This window comes from Acromyrmex echinatior, unplaced genomic scaffold, assembly GCF_024713525.1.
Source record: "Acromyrmex echinatior isolate Ae372 unplaced genomic scaffold, ASM2471352v2 Scaffold20, whole genome shotgun sequence".
Taxonomy (NCBI): Eukaryota; Metazoa; Arthropoda; class Insecta; order Hymenoptera; family Formicidae; genus Acromyrmex; species Acromyrmex echinatior.
The window spans coordinates 497,791-505,403 of NW_028259054.1; the positions used below are offsets into that span (position 1 = coordinate 497,791).

The following is a 7,613-nucleotide window of genomic DNA, read 5'->3' on the forward strand; positions in this document are numbered from 1 at the left end:
TATCACTATTATTTGATCATAAAAAAATATATCTCTTTTTATTAAACGTAGAAAAAAGAAGACATCAGTACACCTTTTTGTTATACGTAACAAAAAGAGATGAAGTAGCTACACACATATGTGAATATGAATTAGAAATATATTTTATAATGTGTGTACACATCATAATGCACATAAAATATAATTCTAATATTCACTAATAGACTGTGACTATATTATATCTGCATGAAAAGCTAAGTATGAGTAACTTCTATCTCTTTTTATTATGGGCCTTCTACAATAACACATTAGTTACAAATCAGAAGTCAGAAGCTAAAAATTGATCAATCACAGCCAATTTTTAGCGTTTGACTTCTTATTTATGGCTGATTTATGGCTTATAATTGTAAAAGGCCCATTAAACATAATAAAAAGAGATGGAATAGTTACATATGTATGTGCAATGTATTTACGTACTGACATGTTACATCCTAAGTTAAAATGACATTGGGAATAAAGGAAAAAGTGCTATTACATTACACGTGTATACATGTATTTCAAATACATGGTTGCATCCGAAAATATATCTAAGTCACAGTCAGAGTGTTCATTTAGTAAAAATATACTTATTGTAACTTGCTGTTAGTCAACGTACATTGACCTGTAAGTGTATATATTTGCTAAAACACTTCGAATATGATATACTTACATACATTTCATAAACGTACAGCATCGTACAAAAATTATGCATGTGACTATTGACTGTGTAATGTATGTTGTATATTATATATATATACATATATATATATATATATACATACATATATGTATAACATATATATTATATAGGGTGTCCAAAAAGACTCCGAATTTAGGAACTGAATATAAAGGTGACTATAACTAATCGTAAAGGAATGTGAACGTGTATCGGTATGCATAGTACGCCAAAATATAATGCGTTGCCCTATGATTCACGTTCTACGATTCAATTACGACCATCCTTGTGCTAAGGCTATTACATAACGTTTTTAGAAAAAACGTTTCAGACAAAAGTTGTAAGGTTTCAAAGAAACTATTTACTGATATTCAGTTTTTTTTCTTCATTAGTTTCTTTGTTTCGGTTATGTCAAGCAATTAGCTTTTGATTCCATCATGACAATGCATCTATTTGCATTTCTTTAATTGCAGACGCAAAATTCTATAAATTGTTTCCGTAATTGTATTTCACCAAATTTAATAATCGAAATGCTTCCAATAAATTAAAAATAGTCAGTACATATATAAACGCCTTTGACATTTATTTGTAACTAGCCAAAGCACGATTTACGGCTGTGGCATTTTGTTATAGTTAGTCAGCTCACAATTAACGCCTCTGACAGTGAATTAAATATAGTCAGCCCACGATGAACGCCTCTAACATTTGTCTATAACTAGCCAAAGCACGATTTACGACTGTGGCATTTTGTTATAACTAGCCAGCTCACAATTAATGCCTCTGGCAGTAAATTAAAAATAGTCAGCCCACGATGAACGCCTCTGACATTTGTCTATAATTAGCCAAAATATGATTTATGGCTGTGACATTTTATTATAGCTAGCCAGCTCACGATTAACGCCTCTGGCAGTAAATTAAAAATAGTCAGCCCACGATGAACGCCTCTGACATTTGTCTATAACTAGCCAAAATATGATTTATGGCTGTGACATTTTGTTATAGCTAGCCAGCTCACGATTAACGCCTCTGGCAGTAAATTAAAAATAGTCAGCTCACGATGAACGCCTCTGACATTGGATCATAATTAGGCAAAGCGCAATTTGTTATAACAATTGTTATAACAATAAATTTAATCATATCACTTGTATCATAAATAAAAGTGATATTTTTACGAATAACATAAAGATGCTAACCTTTCTCATTCTGGCTTTATAGGGTGCCAACAAGAAACACACATCACAATAACCAATTTTGGTCTTCTAGAGTGCTTTCCAACAAGAGACACAGTGCGACACGGTGCATTATTACAATTTTGTTCGATAATACAAGGGAGATATTGTACTGAGTCGCTTGTTATAAAGCACCCATAACCTTCTCTTATCAAAGGCAGACAATATTCTGCTACTATTTTTTCTATTTTGTGAACAAAAAACACTATATAAATATATATATATATACATATACACATATATACATACACATATACACACACACACACACACATATATATATATATGGTGTGTGTAGAACACTACTACACTACACTACATTGACAGTACTGTTGTGCGGCAATGATACTGTGAACGCGGGTCATACTGGTTACAGCTGATTGACTCGTATAATGCTGTTGTTTTCCACACATACAGCGTCACGCAAAATGATATATGTATGCATATATATATATATATATATATATATATATATAATACACATACATACAAAAAATTGTTATTTATCACTCTAAGAAAAAAGATACATAATCGATATCATGATCACATTATCTTTTCCTTAGCGACTAATTAAGAAAAGGCGTTCACCGTATCTAAATTCACGTTATTGTAAAAAGACTCTCTATTATCTTTGAAGTTTCTATTATTGATACGTCATTTAAATGTATTCTCCAGGTTTATTCCACTAAAAAAAAGTACAAATAGATGACCAGATGTATGATGCGGTAAAGTAAAATTTTATATTACATTCTGTGGCATAAAAACGTGATCAGTAACTCTTTGAAACTGAATGTATCATAAAAATAATAAAGTAATATTTTAAAAGTACATTACATTTAGTAAAATGCATTAAGTTATTAATATGATGTTCAATCACCATTATTAAGAAAATACAATATTATGTAGGAAGGAAAATATTTTCATGACAATTTGCTGGAAGGTATGGTCGCAGCATGTTTCTTATACTATGACACTTTTGAGATACACGTCCACGCGTGAGCGGTTCGACCGTCAAGCGTCGAGCGATTGTGAAGGAAAAGTAGGCAGCATTTCAGAAATCGGCTCGAAATGCGCAACTAATTTCGAGCACATTGAAGTATACGTATATAATTTTTGAAATTTTATAAAAAGTATATTTGGAGTAATATGTTTATTAATAAAATTTAATAAATAAAATGTTATTTATTAAATAAAAATTAAAAAAGGAAAAAGCAGAATCGAACATAAGATCTCCAATATTCTGATCTTGCACCCAACGCCCGAGACCACGCGTTCTTGCAGATCACCTCGACGAACGCGATACATATAGTGTATGGAAAGTCGTAAACTATTGTATATCTCATCAATGTTTACGTTTTGAAATCATTTTTGCATTTGCATTTTTGCTACGTTAATGAGAAAGATATATGATTAATATAATTTAATAAAAAGAAAATGAAAGAATTTTAATTCGACAAAAATTGGAGATTTCCACATCTGCTGGAGTATTGAATATTAGTCCAAGAAACCGAAGTCTGTCAAAAAAAAAACGGAGAACTGGCAACCGTGTTCGTGATTTAAAATTCTTTCAATTTTTGTTATTTCGATAGAGCGAGACAGAGAAAAAACAAACGGATAGAAGCTCCAATTGTAATCGGTGAGTCTCCGCGCGGACACGCCGAACTGGGCCCGCTAGCAAAACAATGAGTCATCTGTCTCTGTCCTTCTCTCTGTGGTCGCTTGTTTCTAGCGACCGAAAATATTTTCTCGACGATCTCGACCGCTTGGCGTGTATCATAAGGAGGAAAGAGACATTCTAGACAATACTTAATTTTTATTAAATTATATTAATCCTTTGCCCTACGATTTAAGTTACGATGGCGCGTGCCATAATTAACAGCCTGGAACATATTGTTTATGTTTGGCTCGATTTCTTTACCACGAATCTCACATGATTAGTGAAATAGTTAATCATATACCTTTCTCATTAATATATAATAGCAAAAATGATTTCAAAACGTGATAGTTAACGAGATATAGTTTACGATTTTCCGTGTATTTTATGTATCACGTTCATAGAGGCGGTTTGTAAAAACTCAGCGTGGTCTCGGGCGATAGGTGCGAGATCAGAATGTTGAGGATCCTATGTTCAATCCTGCTTTTTCCTTTTTTTCTTAATTTTTTTTTAAACAAATAACGTTATTAATGACAACATATTACTCCAAATATATTTTTATAAAATTATAGAAATTATATGTGTACTTTAGTGTGCTCAGAACTAGTTACACATTTCGAGCCAATTTCTGAGGTGCTGCCTATTTTTCCTTTACAACCGCTCAACAGTCGACGGCTGAACCGCTGGATCGCGTGCGGACATGCATCTCAGGAGCGTCACAGTATAAGAAACATGCTGCTATCATACCTTCCAACATGAAAATTATCATGACAATATTTTAGCATGAAAATTATTATAAAAATATTTTCCTTCTTACATAATTGTTATTTTCTTAATAATAGTGATTGAACATCATATTAATAAGTATATACATTTTACTAAATATTACGGAAATGTACTTTTGAAATATTTACTTTATTATTTTTATACATTACATTGATACATTCGGTTTTCTTTCAAAGAGCTACTGACCACGCTTATGTGCCACAAAATGTAATATCTTTTAATATAGAATACTGATAATATCAATTTAAGACTAATAAGAATCGATACAGAACGAAATGCGTAATTTTAAACTGGAATGATTCAACTTCAATAACTCCGTGATGTCTTCTTTATTCAACATGTGAATAAAGAAGGCATGTTGAATAAAGAAGACATCACAGAAGACTAAGGAAAGTAAAGGATTGATAATTTGCTAGAAGATACGGAGCATATTTCTTAGTGCAACGCTCCTGAAATACACATCCGCGCTCGATCCGGTGCAGCTCAGCCGTCGAGCATTGAGCGGTGGCGGCGGGGGGAAAGAAGGCGATGCCTCAAAAGTCGACCCAAAATTTAATATGTATTCCAATAACTATAGGAAGAATACCGAATCACTTTAATAGATAAATAAAAAATTATTTGTATGTTGCATATAAAGGCATATATAAAGGCTTTTTGATTTGTTAATTATAAAATTATATTGACATCATCCTTATAATTATATTAATCATCCTTATAATTATATTAATCGCACTTTTGCGATTTGATTGATTATTAGAATTTTCTTTCGGATGATAAAAAAAACATTTCACAGAAAGTACTGATCGACGTTACATTATTATAGAAACATAATTTTTTTTTGGATTTTTTCTAAAGGTAAATTAAAACGTTTAGAAATACACATATAATTTCAATAATTAAATAAAAATATATTTAGCCTGTAATATATGTTTGTTAACAATGTCTTCAATCACTTATTTAAAAAAAAAAATTATGAAAAAAGAAAAAAGGAATTGATCATGAGATCTCTAACATTCAGATCTCGCATCTTACGCGTGAGACCACGCCGAGGTCTTGCAAATCTTTTCTATGAACGTGGTATATAAGGCTCATGGAAATCATAGAAATATCCCGTAAATTCGTGTTTTGAAATTATTTTTGCTATTATAAATTGGAGGGATATAGGATTAGCATAATTTATTAAAACTTATATTTTATCTATAATGTTCCTTCTCCTCTTAATTATACACATTGAGCGGCCGAAATTTTCCAGAAAGCATTTTCGGTCGCTAGAAACAAGCGACCGTAGAGAGATGGGGGGGGAGGAGAGGAGAGGAATGGAGAGGAGAGGAGAGGAGAGGAGAAGAGAGGAGAGGAGAGGAGAGGAGAGGAGAGAGAGAGAGAGAGAGAGAGAGAGAGAGAGAGAGAGAGAGAGAGAGAGACTCTGAAGGATAGACTCGCTGTTTTGTTCGACGAGCCCAGCTCGGCATGCGAAGTCTCACCGATTACAATCGGAGTTTCTATCCTTTTTTGTTTTTTCTCTGTCTCACTCTGTCGTACTTCTGTTTCAATAATTCGTTCTGCAATTCAAGAATGTGATTTCTATCGATTCTGGCATCATCATCGATACATCAAGAACGCATGATTCCTTCTCTAAACAACGATCTTGATATATATTTCTATATATACAAAAATATATTATTATGGCGTTTCCGGCTGATAATATATTGCTGATTTATTTACAATGGTTCAATCCATTTCTATAGTTGAATAGCAATACTACTTCGTTTGCGCGCGACCGATAGGAGGAATAGCGCTTCTTACTAAGACTCGACATCCGAGTCAAAAATGTGCTGTATACAATAATTTCAGACTTTGCATAAGTAGCTGGCGATTTACAGAAAACCTCAAAGAACAATACTATGCTTGCAGAAACGAGTTACGAGCTTTAGTATAAGAACAAAGTGTATTCGAAAATTTCATTTATATGCTACGTCTGTTACGAGATTGCCGCTTGTCGTTCCGACATCCGAGCAGAAAGAAAGCTCAACCGAAACACATCACGTTCCGAACCTTGATATATGCATGTGTAAATAATTCAGTAAATAAAGTTTAAACATGTGTTGTATATATGTACACGCACACACATGCGCGCGCGCGCACACGCATACATACGCACATGCGTATGTATGTATGCTATTATATATGCATATATATATATATATATATATATATATATACACATATATATACACATACATACATATACATACATATATATATATATGTATATGTTATTTTATATATATGCATCAATAATTTACTAAATAAAATGTATGTAAAAGACAGAACAGTATAATTAAAATAATTATCTTCATTTGTATTTATATGTAAATAATATGGTATGTTTCTTGTTTAGGAAGAAATTATTTCAACAAAATTGAAATAAGTAATATCATATTTATTTTATTATTTTTCCTCTCAAAAGAAAAAACTTTGACTAGGGCACGTTTTGATTGATATGGGCCTGAGTAGGTCGATAATTCAGATCATTTCTATGGTTCAGCGACGCACTTTTCATGACAGCGCCGCTGTCGGAATATCGCGGAACTAAAATACTGCTCAGTTTCATGGCTTCACGTCAATTTCACTTGTAATATACAAACGAAATTTTTGGATGCACCTTTCTCTTAAACTAAAACTCCTACCGCGTTTCTAAAAGCATGGGATTGTTCGTTTAGGTTTTCTACAATACGCTAGCTACTTTTCATGAACGTGCAAGATCTGAAACTCTTATATGCAACACATATTGTGATGTGTTGACTACAGAAGCCGATAACAAAACTGTAAGTCTTTAATTTTTTTTCGTTTTTCGTATTCAAATGTAGCTGGCGCTTTGCGTTGTTGTCGATACTTTAATTGTGGAGAAGGATTTTTCAGTCCATAAACACAGTTATGAGAAAGGTGCTTTTAAAATTTAATGATAAAACAGGACACTCCAGCATCCCCTTAATTGCGAGTAAAAATAGAAAAGATTATGGAAAGAATGGCACGCTCTCTGGTGCCTTGTTTAGTGAAACGCTTTAATAATTGTGGAAATCTGTTTAGCTATTGAGACCTTACGCTTTTCTAATATAAAGAATACTTTTAAGTAAGAGAAGATCAAGGAACACGCAACGAATTTGTGCCATCGCTCGTGAATACGATTACAATATGTACAATATATATAAAAGAAAGAAGAATGTATGAGTATATTTTATATATAATTATA

The 7,613-nt window shown here is 32.5% G+C and overlaps 1 long non-coding RNA gene across 1 annotated transcript in view; it reads left to right on the forward strand.

Annotated features, from left to right (window-relative positions):
* The window catches only part of LOC147906557 (uncharacterized), a 270,166-nt gene extending 262,791 nt beyond the window's left edge, over positions 1–7,375 (forward strand). Inside the window, exon 2 of the long non-coding RNA XR_015548330.1 lies at positions 2,864–7,375. This is a non-coding gene — a long non-coding RNA (uncharacterized LOC147906557). The remainder of the gene's footprint in view (positions 1–2,863) is intronic.
* The last annotated feature ends 238 nt before the right edge of the window (positions 7,376–7,613 follow it).